Raw genomic sequence first — 13,729 nt, 5'->3', positions numbered from 1 at the left:
TCAGCACCCTCACAGGGAAGAGCTTCTGCCTAAGAGCTCATCTCAGTCTCCCCTCTGGCAGGTTAAAGCCATTCCCCTTGTCCTGTCCCTACAGGCCCTTGTCCCAAGCCCCTCTCCAGGTTTCCTGCAGCCCCTTTAGGTACTGGAGCTGCTCTCAGGTCTCCCCTTAAGGAACCTTCTCTTCTCCAGGCTGCCCCAGCCCAGCTCTCTCAGCCTGGCTCCATAATGTGCCACAGAAGCACGGAAAGAGGCAGCGCTGTGCAGTAAGGACAAAGCTGGCTCGATGGCGAGTCCTTCCCCTGCCTGGTTTCAAAAGAGCACACATTGCAAGCTATTTGTGTTTCTGAGCAGCTCTTGGAAGCTGGGTCCCTTTCTACCTCCAAGAGCCTGAATCCCTGCCCGTGCTTCTTGTGCTTTCAGCTGCCTGTAAAAATGCCTGTGCCGGGGGGAAGACAGAGCACTCCCTCCTCTCGCAGGAACCACACTCTCCAACAGTTGCTGTTAATTCATGCCACGACCAACGTGTGTCATTTGCAGATGTTTCACCTTGGGAGTGCCGGAGCTCGCCTCACCCTTACCCCATGCAGGAGCCTCCTGGAGAAGGTCTGGCAGGATTTATTGCCTCCTACAAAGGGGCAGTAGGTGGATGTTTGTTGTTATTAGGGGCTGTATTTCTCTTCTGCAGCAACCCGCAGCTTTTCCCCCTCCAGCAGGTTGCTGCTGCCATCCTGTGCTAAGGCCCAACAGGGCAGGAAGAGCTCAGCTTGGGCTCACACAGCTCCAGCCTCATCCCTTCCGTTCGGGGATGGATGCCCTTGGAGGGCAGAAGCACAGCAGAGAGGATCACACTGGTCCAGGTTACTCGGATATGGGGAGAGCTGCCCTGGGCAGCCTGTCCCAATGCCTGAGCACCCTCTGGGGCAGGAATTGTTCCTCAGCTCCATCTAAACCTGCCCTGGTGCAGCTTGAGGCCGGTTCCTCTTGTCCCACCCCTTGTTCCTTGGGAGCAGAGCCCAGCCCCTCCTGGCTCCATCCTCCTCTCAGGCAGTTGTAGGGAGCCATCAGGTCCCCCCTGAGCCTTCTCTTCTCCAGCCTGAACCCCCCAGGTCCCTCAGCCCTTCCCCACCAGCCGTGTCCATGGCTCTGCCCAGGCACACGCGGTGCAGAAGCAGCTCCAGGTTCCAGAGGGACTCCAGGAATCTGCGCCCGACGTCAGGAGTGTCCTGAGCTCTCTGCAAACCCGCCCAGCTCTGGTTAACATCAGGGAGCTGGAGCCTCGCACTGACGTGCTCCAGCAGTGACTCAGAGCCGCGAGGGAGCCTTTCCATTACCTAACAGATGTGCCTGGCCCCCAAAGCAAAGGAGCAGCCCAAGCCCAGGCGAGGTACCAGGAAGCTCAGCATTGGTTCCCTTGTAGCATCCCCCACAGCTCCAGCCTGCTCCTTCCTGGTGCCTGTGCCACCAGCTCTACAGCACAGCAGGAACTTGGGCAGTGGAACTGTAAGAGGCAGGAAAGGAATCAACCTGCTGGGGTTAAGTTTGAAATCTGGCTGTGCTGAGTCAGGGTTGGACCGGGGTTCAGCGCGGAGTCCCAGCTGGGTGTGTTAGAGCATCCTCTCGGATGGAGGATACAGATGGGGATGCAGAGACCTGTTGCTTTTAACAGGGCTTCAAAATTGTCTTTATCTCTGCTTGGGTTGAAAAATGCCCCCTGCTGCAACAGTGCTTCATTTCAGGCCAGCTCCAAGGAGCAAAGACCTCCCTCACCTTGCAGAAGGCTCCTCTCTCTGCTGCCCTGGTTTTCCCAAGGGAGGTTCATGCACTGCAGCGCTTTGCCCCAAGCCCCCTGTGTTGACCCCAGGGATGCTCAAGCTGAAGACAAGCACAGGGGGACTGAAAACCTGCAGCTGGAGTGGAAGTGACGGGAAGAACCAGCCATTCAGCACCCAGGCCCAGCACAGCCCTTGGTGGGCAGGCTGGGATCCACTGATGCAAACCTGCCCTGATGCATAAGCCCTGGAAAATGAGGAAACGTCTCCTGCAAGACTCCTAAGCAAGCTGGCAGGGCTTGAAAGCAGCGTTCGGGGGAGAGCTAAGACATTACGCAGGAAAAGTACTTCTGCAAGCAAATACAGCCCCATTTCCATAGTGAACAGCCTGGTTTCCAAGTTCGTGTCCTGAAATAGCCCTGTAAGCCATTTACCAGCAGGACTGCAGAGGAACACCTCCTCCTTTCTCTAATGCAATCTCTGTGTATGTGTAGATGGGCAGTAAATAGGCAAGTGATACATGTGTAGGAAAACAAAGTGGTGCCCTGGGAAACGCTCTTACAAGTCTGACCCCAGGAGCTCCCCGTGGCCCGCAGCGTCCCCGCAGCGCCCAGCAGAGCTTCAGTAATGGGAATGAGCAGCTCCCGCCAATTAATGCACCAACATGGATTTTCCAACTGGCTTGAGCCGAGCACGCAGCCAAGGGGTGGCGAGAAAAGGGCAGGTAGTGATAGGGAAAGGGAATGGCTTGAACCTGCCAGAGGGGAGACTGAGATGAGCTCTTAGGCAGAAGCTCTTTCCTGTGAGGGTGCTGAGGCGCTGGCCCAGGGTGCCCAGAGAAGCTGTGGCTGCCCCATCCCTGGCAGTGTTCAAGGCCAGGTTGGACACAGGGGCTTGGAGCAAGCTGCTCCAGTGGAAGGGGTCCCTGCCCGTGGCAGGGGTTGGAGCTGGAGGAGCTTTAAGGTCCCTTCAACACAAACCAGGCTGGGATTCTGTGCAAAAGGCAAATGCAGGCTAGGGGTGGTCGTCAGCTCTTGATGTGATGATTTCAGTGGGACATGGACCGTGGCAGCACCACGACTGATGCAGAGCACTGCCAGCCCCATGGCAAGGACCAAGGGCTGGCCCTGCTTTCCCACCATCACCAGGAGCAGGATGCTCCCCCCAGGCCATCCAGGCAGCTGGGCACAGGGCGAGCAGAAGCCGCTGAGATCTGTGAACCCCGGAGAGGCTCTTCACATGCAAACAGCAAATAATTACAGCTAATTTGGAAGAGATGAATGGGCTGAGCAGCAATTGCTACCCACAGAGAAGCTGCGGAAATGAGAGCCAAAAGTAACCATTAGAGACCCCTTATTGCAGCTTTTATCTGTCAGGGGTCATAGTTTTGCCCAAATATTCTCTACTGAGCCCAAAGACTGCAGTGAGGCTTAAATATTTCACTCCTCTAAGACCCAGCTGCCAGCAGGAAGGGACCAGCAGGGCGACTGGATCTGCTGGGATCTACCATGATCCCCCCCAGGTGAACGTGGCAAACCGCATGCTTCAAGTGAGATGGAAACCCCTCAGGTCTCTGCCAGCCTGAGGAGCAGATTCCCCCTGGGCTCTGTAGAGACTCTCCATCACAGAAGGAAGCAGGGCCCGTCGTGCTCCATCTCCAGGTGGGAAGAGCCTGCAGTAATTTGGAGAGAGGTACAGCAGGGCTTTCTGCAGGTGAAACCAGCAGCTCAGTGTGTGATGTTTAAACACAATCACTGCTTCAGCGCAAGAATTCCCCTGTTCCAGCACCAAGGGGTCGAGCCCAAAGATGTGTCTCAGAGCACTGCCCATGGGAGATGCTCAATGCCCCACCCCAGTCCGGCAACCCCAGGTACCACTCTCCATCACCCCGTTTCCATCCCCAGCCCTTCCAGCTCATTGCCCACAGCAGGAACATGCATTGGTGAAGATCTTTCTGTGCTGAGCGTGAAGAGCTCCTTGACCTTGACTCAAGGGTGTTTTCCGGCACCCAAAAGAACTTTGCATCTTTCCTTCCATCCCTCTTTTGTGCTCCTGCAGACCTCATCGGAGGCTGACAGCAGCGCTGCCGCAGTGCTCCTATAATAGCTTTCCCAATGCCGTGTGAAGGATCTAGGTCATTTCTGCCTTCTTGCTATTCCCCTTTTATAAACCCCATGTCAGGCAGATGCACTGAATGACTGTGAAGCCGCCCTGAATGATGCTTTGTGAGACAGTCTCTCATCCTAGGAATGTGTTTTCCTGGCTCTTAGATGCAGTTTTGTGGATGCCTTTTCAAACACAGCGGCTGGACAGGGCCTGTTTAATGATCCTGATGGGTTTTGCGGCACTAACCGATCCTGCTCAGTCCTTTTGTCACCTGCAAACATTGCCGTAGATGCTATGATTATCATAAAATCAGAGAATCACAGAATCAGCTGGGTTGGAAATGATCTTCAAGGTAATCAAGTCCAACCCTTACCCCAGCACTGCCAAGGCCACCACTAACCCATGGCACTGACAGCCTTGTCTACACGGTGTGTGAACGCTTCCAGGGACAGTGATTCCATCGTCTACATCTTTAATAAGCTTTAATAAGCTTCCATATCTTAAAGCTATAGGCTATAATATATATATAGCTACTCCATAGCTCTTTCTTATTTCTGGTTCTAGTAGGAAAAGCATCTCTCCTGCATCTCAAGGTGCTGTGTCGGCAGGGAGCTCTGTCATAAAGCCAGAGATAGACAACATTCAACATTCCTAGCTTAAAGTACTTCATGATTTCCTTGATGGTACCATTTCCATATGGCTTGTATCCAGTCTGCCAAGGTGCCTGCTTAAAACTGCTCAGACAAGGTCTGGACCAGTGTGGATGCGTTCACCAGCCTCAATCTCCCATAGCAAAAACCATGAGTTTGTCCAGCAAGGCCTATTTCCATGACAAAAGCCTGGAATTCTGTTGTTCAGCCAACACTTAACTGTAGAAACTCAAATATCCTTCCCATCATTTGATTCATGGCTTCCTTTCTCAAAGCATCAGACAACGCTGCTATGCCCCAGTCCCTTGGGATTTTCCAAGCTTTCAAGGCTTGCTAAATCTCACCATTCACAACTCAGGCAGCTCCTGAGTCCCAGGTTTAGGCTTTCCAGAGTGCCCACATCAAAATACTCAGTGGCATTGAGCTTTCACCCTCATCCCTGATGGATTTCCCAGGGATAACCAGCCGAGCTGCAGCAGTACTTAGATAGACTCCTACCAGGCTCATAAAGAAAAGCTTCCCCAAATCGTACATCCTTCATCCACTCGTGGACCCTGCTCCGGTCTCTTGATTCTGTACTCTTTAATTTAGCATCAAATGCCTATGTTCTGTATTCTCAAGGGATATTCTCTTCTGAAGGGTCCAAAAGGTGCTGTGCTCAGTGGGAGGGTGACCCCAGCAGCAGCAGTCTGTTTCTTGCGTTGAAGGAGCTGCAAACTGTTGGCAAGGTTTGGGAAGAGGGACAATTTGGTCACAAAAATTGAGCAGGGACAAGGACTTCCTGCAGAAACCTTTTTCCAGGTACTCCGAATGGTCACAACACTGGGAAGAGAGCAGTGGCTGGAATCCCATCCTGTTTCACTGAAAAAGGAGTGGGGGGGAATAGTGGATGATGATCCCACATTGATACGTCTGTGTCAAAGAGCAGGAAGGGCAAACAAATGGCAAGACATAGAAATAACATCTTATATCGATCCAGGTTCAATGTGTCCAAGATGACCCCAAATCAATGCCAGGAATGCAATGGGCCACTTAAGAAAAGATGAATCAAATTAAGCTGAAAAAGGGTAGATTTATATTAGATATAAGGCATAAGCTCTTCCCTGTGAGGGTGCTGAGGCGCTGGCCCAGGGTGCCCAGAGAAGCTGTGGCTGCCCCATCCCTGGCAGTGTTCAAGGCCAGGTTGGACACAGGGGCTTGGAGCAAGCTGCTCCAGTGGAAGGTGTCCCTGCCCGTGGCAGGGGTTGGAGCTGGAGGAGCTTTAAGGTCCCTTCCAACACAAACCAGGCTAGAATTCTATAAGTTGAACCATTGCACGAGCTGTTTCCTCATTCCAAGAATTTAGTATTATTACCTTATTTCTTATCTGGTGCTGTTACTCCAGGGCTGCAGAGGGGGATCTCCCCAGCACAGAGGGGAGCAGGGCACTCACAGATTTATCTTCTCCCTCATCCAGCTGCATACACGAGCATCAGGAAGCATCCCTCGGCCCCCTTGGCATGAGTGAGAGCACGGACACAGGCCACTGAGCAGCAAGTGACCGTGCCCTGGCTCTTTTCTGGCCCCACTGTCCTTCCCTGCAGTCCAGATGATTGACCCTCTGGAGCCATTGCAGCAGCTAATGGCCCATGGCAGCAGCTCCTTGTGTCCTGGGGAATGGTGTTTCTTTCCAATAGGTGGATCAAAGAGGACTCTTGAGTCCGGAATCCCTACGGGAGGATAGGAGGTCGGCTTGGATGAAGACATGCAGCAATGTGTGAAGGGGATGAGCAGACAAAACAAGCCATTAGGGAAAGTATTCGTGGCTGGTGGGATTAAAGAGCAACAGAAGGAAATGTTTAGAATGAGGTAGGAACAAAGGAAACTCAAACCTGTGTGAGTCTATTAATAGACATAGGGAATTTATGAACGAATCAGGTGTTTGATAACTTCCCTAGTTCTGCCTCTGCAGAGAAACCACGTAATTTTCCTTTCAAGACTGCTGGTAGCCAAGAAATTTAAACCGCATAGACTCAAAAGGAATGGATTTTCTACACCTCAACCTGGATATCCCAAACAGCAGCATCCTTACAGAGTCGGAGGAGGAGGTATATAGCAGGCTTTCGAGATAGCAGACAACTGCTCAGACAGGAAGGGTGCTGGCATTGAGCTGTTGTGACAGTCCGAAATCAGACCACGCTGTCCAGTTAGAGATTAAAGAGGACAATGATTTATATGTACCCCAGCTTGGTGGGGTGTTAAGCAGCAAAGGCAACCGTGCACAAGAAAGCAGCAGCTCTGGGAAGAAGTTAGGGATGAGCAAAGCAGACCTGGACTGCAGGAGGGAGTCTTGAATGGCTTTTTAGCTCAAATTTGGGTTCTAAATTAGGGGGTTTAGCTTAAATTTGGGTACCTCTACCAGACAGCAGTGGGTATGGTGAGTAGGGTGGATGTGAGCCCTGAACACAGCACAGTGACCCCTCGGTGCTCTGCACCCAGGCGTGGTGCTTACAGTGGATGTGGAAAAGACAGAAACAGTTGGATAAAGCCATCAGAAACAGGAGCAAGAGGAGTGTTCTAACGAGAAAATGAGTTCTTTTGCCTCAAAAGGACACTGAGAGGGGACGGGGGCTGCAAGGGTTTGCAGGATGCAGCCTTCTTATAGAGACTTGTGTGCTCTGGCAGGGGAATGAGCTGCCTGAAACATCTGGGACATGAAGCCAGGCAATTTCCCACCACTTTTCTATCCACACAAAGGTGATTTTCCAGCCCTTGAAGTCTTCAGAACAGAAGTGAACCTGTTGGGGAAGACCTACCCTGGGTAAACTCAGCAGCTGGCCTCAGTATGTGACTGCTTTGGGAAAGGGAACGTATGGGAGGTCCTGCCAGGTGATGTGCTGCTTGTCAGGGCTTTAAACTCTGTCAATAACCTTTCATCCTTGCCTTCAGTAGATGGGAGGCCATTCATCCATTTCTGTGCCTTGGGAATCCTGCAGCCTTCAGCCCAATGCAGGAGATGGCGTTAACTTCCCCAAGGGAATGGGCTGGGGTGGTTTCAGACCCTGCTCAAAGGTTGGCCCATGGGCAGTGGTGGGAAGGTGCCTCCTCTACCAGAGCCCTTGCTCGCATCAACCTCAACATCAGTGACGGCTCCTGGCCAGGGCCAGGAGGTGCCACAGATCTGGTAGAGGGCAGCAAACAGATGAATCAAGGCTTCACCTTCCCTCCTTCACATGTAACAACGCATTTGGCAGAGCTTTCTCAGGCACCATCTTCCCAACCTCAACCAAAGGATGCACCAGGGATGGTCCTGCTGATCATTTGCTGCAGTTTTGACCAAAACCACACAAGTTTCCATGTAAACCCCCCCCCCCCCCCAAATCATTCAAGGAGAGGTTCAGACGTTGGCCGTTCACTGCATTCACTTTGGAAAGTGTTGAGGTGCTTTCTCCCTTGAGAAGGCTTGTCACATATGTCTGTGAGTCACTCCAAAGTGATGTCCCCATTGCCCCAGTGAAACCTCAGGGTCACGAGGAGTCACTGTTGCCCAACAGGAGTCCTTTATATCCACTGACCACTCACCTGAGCAGCTCAGAAGATGAGAACTGAAGCTCCAGGACCCAATAGTTTTGCCTTTCTTTCTCCAGGCAATCCAGCAAGCAGAGAGAGGACATGATCTCGTGCTCTGTTTCCAGCTGTGTCATGACCTGGTTGCTATTTAAGATGAATGGCTTTCTTTAGTCATGATACCTTACAGTGGAAGCAGGATCTTCAGCACGGCAAACCAGGCAGGCAGAATATATGTGGGGAGCAAATGGGAAATAGCAGCTGGAAACCTGGCTCTGGGAATGCTGAGCCCAGACTCACAAGGATGAGAGGTGGCTACGCTGGATGGTGGGAGCAGGGCTTGGGGTGAACAGACAGTGGGCTCTGCTATGGACAGAGCTGGTGCATGGGGCTCAATGGGATGGCAGGGGGTCGTGGGGGCAAAGGTGGCCCTTGCTACCGCCATATAGTCATAGAATCAAGAACCATTTAGGTTGGAAAAGACTTTTAGGACCACCAAGTCCAACTGTTATCCCAGCACTGCCAAGGCCACCCCTAAACCACATCCCCAAGTGCCACATCTCCATCCATGTCTTTTAAATCCCTCCAGGGATGGGGACTCCCCACGGCCCTGGGCAGCCTGTTCCAGTGCTTCACAACCCTTCTGGTGAATAAGGTGCTCCTATAACCCAATCTAAACATCCCCCGGCACAGCTCGAGGTCATTTGCCCAGGTTGGATGGGGCTTTGAGCAACCTGCTCTGGTGGAAGGTGTCCCTGCCCATGGCGGGCGGTGGAATCTGATGAGCGTTAAGGTCCCTTCAACCCAAACCAGTCTGGGATTCCGTGATTTCCTCTCATCCTATCATTGGTTACTTGGGAGGTCCCTCACTAAGGGATGCGAGAGGGAGGTTTTGGGTGCCATGTGTAGACTCCGGTTGCTTTGCAGGACAGAGAGGTCCATCTCTGGTCAGGAGAGGTCACCTAGGTCCACTGTGTTGGCTTGCACAGGAGTCTCTCTGGATGCGAGGTGCAGATGCTGCCATGGATGCTGGGGAGGGACTCTTCATCAGGGACTGCAGTGACAGGACAAGGGGTAACGGGTTCAAACTGAAACAGGGGAAGTTTAGATTGGATCTAAGGAAGAAATTCTTTAGTGTGAGGGTGGTGAGGCACTGGAATGGGTTGCCCAGGGAGGTTGTGAATGCTCCATCCTTGGCAGTGTTCAAGGCCAGGTTGGATGAGGCCTTGGGTGACATGGTTTAGTGTGAGGTGTCCCTGCCCACGGCAGGGGGGTTGGAACTGGATGATCTTAAGGTCCTTTCCAACCCTAACTATTCTAGGATTCTATGAAACAGAAGTGCAACAGAGGCATGAGGTATCCTTCACCTGGGTGTCAAAGGGGTCTTACCCTGGGGGATGCTGGGGGCACTGAGGTTCAGCTGTGGCATCTCTAGCTGGAAATAGGATATCTGGGGCTTGCCTGCCCCCAGGGCATCTCCAGTGGGGCCCGTCCATGCACCGGACTGTCCCCAGTGGAGATCCAGACACGGGTGGATGTCACCCTGTGGTACTCAGAGGGTCTCTGGTGGGTGCTGGGGGTCACAGTGGGGGTCTGCCCTGTGCCCAGAAGCTCACAAGTGGGCACTGGGGGATCCATCCTCAGGCTGGGGGGAGTCCGCCCGCACTCAAGTGTGTCTCGGGTGGGCACAGGCGGGTCCTCCCCAGCCGTGTGGAACACGGTGAGGAGCTGCCAATGCCCGGAGCGTGGGGTGAGCACCGGGGTCCATCCCTGCGTGAGGACCGGACCCGAATGGGGGGGTTCGTGAGGACCGAGCCGAGCCGAGCCGGGTCGGGCCGGGCCGGGCCGAGCAGAGCCGAGCCCGGCTCGGCTGCCCCCGAGCGTGGCGACGGGGCCGTCCCGAGCGGCAGGGGGCGGCGCGGTGCCGCTCCCGCCTTCCCTGCGCGTCGGAAACATGGCGGCGGCGAGGGACTGAGCAGCGGCCGCGCAGGTGAGGGGGAGCGACGGGTGCGGTGCGGCCCAGCCCGGCTCGGTGAGGCGCTGCCGGAGGCCGGGCGGGGGTCGGACGCTCAAGCTCCGCGCTGGTCAGCGCGACAGGCCCCGGCCCGGCATGGATCCCTCCTGTCAGCGCGGCCCGGCCGCCGCCTCACCCGCGGGGCCCGGCTGCGGCCTGTCACCACCGGCACCTGTTGGTGCCCCTCAGGGACCCCCCCTCCGGAGCCTCCCCGGCCTCTCACGGCCGCTTGCGGCCGCCTCTCTCCGGCCGGGCTGCAGCGCCCGGTGAGGCACCTCCGAGGGGCTTTGTTGCTCTTCCAGGTGTCCCCGGGCAGGGCTGTGCCAGCGCGGGGGGACGCCCGGGGCCGCAGCTCCTCTGGCAGCAGCACCGGGCCGCTGTTACCGTGCCCCCCCCGAGGGCCTGCGGGTGGTTTCTGCGGACCGCAGCCTGCCCTGCTCCCCCTGCGGTGGGCGTTATCTGCCGGACACTCCTTGCGTGGAAAGGGAAGCGAGACCGAGGTGCTGGAGGATTTACCGGAGGTGCCCCCTCTCTCCACCTGCGGGTTGTGCCCGGGGGAGGTTCATGCCGGAGGAAGGCTTCTGGCCCTCCAGGACATCAGTGTAACCCCGGTGCGTTGGGGAGCTGGCCAGCGGTGCTCTGAGCGGGACCTGCCGTGAGGACCCCGATGCTGGAAGGTGTCGGGGGTGATCCCAGGGGCAGGATGGAGAAATCCCGTAACCACTATCCGCAGGGAAACGCCTGTGCTGCCTTCACAGCCCCCTGAGTTCAACGCTCGAGTAGAGCTGGGAGTAAGACAAGAATTGAGTGTTTGTGCACAATAAGGTGTTTAAAAATAAGCACAGCTTCGGGCCGGCTCCTGCCACACGTTTGGCTCTTTGAAGCTTCTGTGTGATACCGTGGCAGCAGTTTGGAGCCGTGACAACTAAAGGTAGAGAATCGGAACAGGCGGAGTAAGTTTGGGATGTGCCGAGCAGCTTAGCTCTTTTTGGCCTCCGATGCTTTCTAAACTCAGCAGCTGGATCCTAACCTAATCATTTCCACGGGTAAAGGCAGGATGTGGAGACCCAGCTCCGGGGTACCCAGCTTTGATTTTTGGCTCTGTTTCTGTTTACTGTTGTTGTTGATAGCAAGCACTGTGCACTGAGTGGCTGAGAACAGCCATGTGGTAGCTTCTCCTCGGCAGCCAGTAATAGTGGGGAAAGCACTCTCCCACCTCTGTTCAATTGCCTGAGCGACAGTTGCACAAAGCTGCTGCGGCTGCTTCTCCTTTTTCTCCCCTTCCTTCTCCCCTCTCTCCTCTCTTCCTTCCTCTTTCTCTCAGCTTTCGTCTTCTTTTACCCTCACACTTCAGCTGGCTGGGCCATGATGTCCCCATGCACTTGCTGGAAATCTTTGGACTATGGGATGCTGGTTTCATACCTCCCTTGTGCTTCCTAGCGAGCTCGGTGTTAAACCTGTGCTCCGGACAAGCTGCCTGGGGCTGCAGGTTGGGTAGTTCAGGATGTGCCCAGCAGATGGTATGAAAATGCAGAAATAGCAGAATCCTTTGCAATGGTGCAAGGAAATACAGATATTTCTGTGCTATTTAAAGTGTTTGTTGTATGAAAGGTTAAAGTGTGCTTTGAGAGAGAGATACACTGACCCTCATCTTCTTCTTTTGGTGTTCACATCTTAGGAAATGCTAAAGCTGCATCTTTAGAATCTGCTTTTTAGTCCAATAGTTGGTATTTGATTTAATACCAAAATGGTGGTTAGTTAATGAAAAGAAAGCAGATGGAGGGTTTGGAAAAGGAGCATGAGTGTCATCCCCTGCACATTATGAGCTGTGCCCCATGGCTTTCCTGTGTCTCAGAATTCAGTGGTGTTTGAGTCACTTCTCTGGAAACTTGGGGAGTTTTGCAGCACAGTTTGGTGTCTTTAAATGAAAGATGCTGTCGGGGTATAAAGTGGTGATGTTCTTCATCAAGCAGCTGTGTTTCAGACTGGATGGGAGTAGTATGGGGGTTGTGTCCTCGCTGTGTATCTAATTTAAAGGCATCTCTGGCACTTTGTTTCATAGCCTCGGACACAGTCTGGCGGGCGAGGAACCCCAGAGCTGTCTTCATTGTTTCCCAGTCCAGGATAAGGTCAGGTCCACATCTGAACCCTTCCTGAGTAAAGCGGCTTCTTTTAAGGCCCTTCCTGCTGGCAGTTTCACATCCTGTATGTGAAGTTGCACACATGATGCACGCTGACACTTGGGCCTCCTTGCCAAGAGAGAGAGTTTATGGGGTTTAATTGAAACCTTTGTCTTGAGCTTCAAGCCTGTTCCTTCCTCTCTGATCTCCAGGGCACACGGAGGATACTCTACTCCTGACATCTCTGTAGTTAATTTGAAGTCTTTTTCTTCCTCTTCCCAAGCAGAACAAGCTCTGTTTCTCTGCTCTTTTCATATGGGGTTGATCTCTGCCCCTCTCTGGACTCTCCTTAAGGTACTGTGGTCAGGCTGAGCTTGGCAGGACCATGTTAATGGAGTAATTGTATAAGTGGGCCCAAATGACCTTGTTTTGGGTACATCTAAGTACTGTTATGTGAAAAAGAACATAGATCAGATGTTTGCATGTTAAACTGCATTTGTGGCAAAGGACTTGGCGTGCTCAGTGAGCTCCAATGTGTACAACCTGGAGTAGCGTGCTAGCAGCGTGGGCTTGGAGCTGGTGTAAGTTAAAGCTTGGCATGTTTGAGTCTCTTAAAGCCATAATGTTTGTATCTCACCCCCTGCCTTTGTTCTGTTTCTTTTCCTTGGCTGTAACTGAATGTAGTTTGTGATGAGACAAACAGATCTCTAGTAGTTTCCTCGACCATTTATGTTTGCAAAGCTTCCTAACAGGATGGCCAGGAGGAGTAAAGCAAGAGGCACTGAGGGCAGAGTGGCAGCTCTGGCTGCCAGCTGCTCTTGCAGGGTGGTTAATTTCCTATAATACTACTATTTTGTATAACTCAGTAACATGCCCAGGTAAAAATCATCCCCACAATTAAACTCAGCATAGCAGAACTGTAACTGTGACCCCCTCTTCCAGCCCAGCATTACACCCTGGTGTAGCATGTGCACTCCAAGCTGCAGGACATGAGCAACACTGAAGAGAAGCTGCGTGTAGATCTCAGAGCAGCTTCCAGCATCTGAAGGGTGCTGGAGAGGAACTCTTCATCAGGGACTGTAGTGGTAGGACAAGGGGTGATGGGTTCAAACTGAAACAGGGGAAGTTCAGATCAGATATAAGGAAGATCTTCCCTATGGGGGTGCTGAGGCGCTGGCACAGGGTACCCAGAGAAGTGGCAAATTCTTCATCCCCATCAGTGTTCGAGGCCAGGTTGGACAGAGCCTTGGGTGATATGGTCTAGTGTGAGGCATCCCTGCCCATGGCAGCAGGTTGGAACTGGATGAGCTTTAAGGTCCTTTCCAACCCAGACCAGTCTGGGATTCCATGATTTGCAGGATGACAAGGTCTTGTCCTATTTTTAATACATTTGTAAACAACTCCTTTCTTACCAAGCTGAAGTGTCTAACAGTGGAGACTTGCAAAAAGCTTGCTCAGTGTTTAAAGTGATAATGAGAGTCTGAAAGGAGTGGGAAGCACATGGAATCTGCTGTGTGTATCACC

General features: G+C 53.3%; 1 protein-coding gene across 3 annotated transcripts in view; it reads left to right on the top strand.

Annotated features, from left to right (window-relative positions):
* Positions 1-10,026: 10,026 nt before the first annotated feature.
* The window catches only part of SCMH1 (Scm polycomb group protein homolog 1), a 62,840-nt gene continuing 59,137 nt past the window's right edge, over positions 10,027-13,729 (top strand). For 2 of the 3 annotated variants that reach the window (XM_080632513.1, XM_080632516.1), the window contains exon 1: positions 10,032-10,061. The gene's annotated coding sequence lies outside the window, so the exon portion shown is untranslated. Of the gene's footprint in view, positions 10,062-13,729 lie in introns of all 3 variants that reach the window. The other variant, XM_080632514.1, reaches the window with a different exon arrangement.

Source organism: Psittacula echo, assembly GCF_963264785.1.
Source record: "Psittacula echo genome assembly, chromosome: 21".
Taxonomy (NCBI): Eukaryota; Metazoa; Chordata; class Aves; order Psittaciformes; family Psittacidae; genus Psittacula; species Psittacula echo.
Note: the sequence above shows the minus strand (reverse complement) of the source record. Positions and strands in the feature narration are given on the sequence as shown.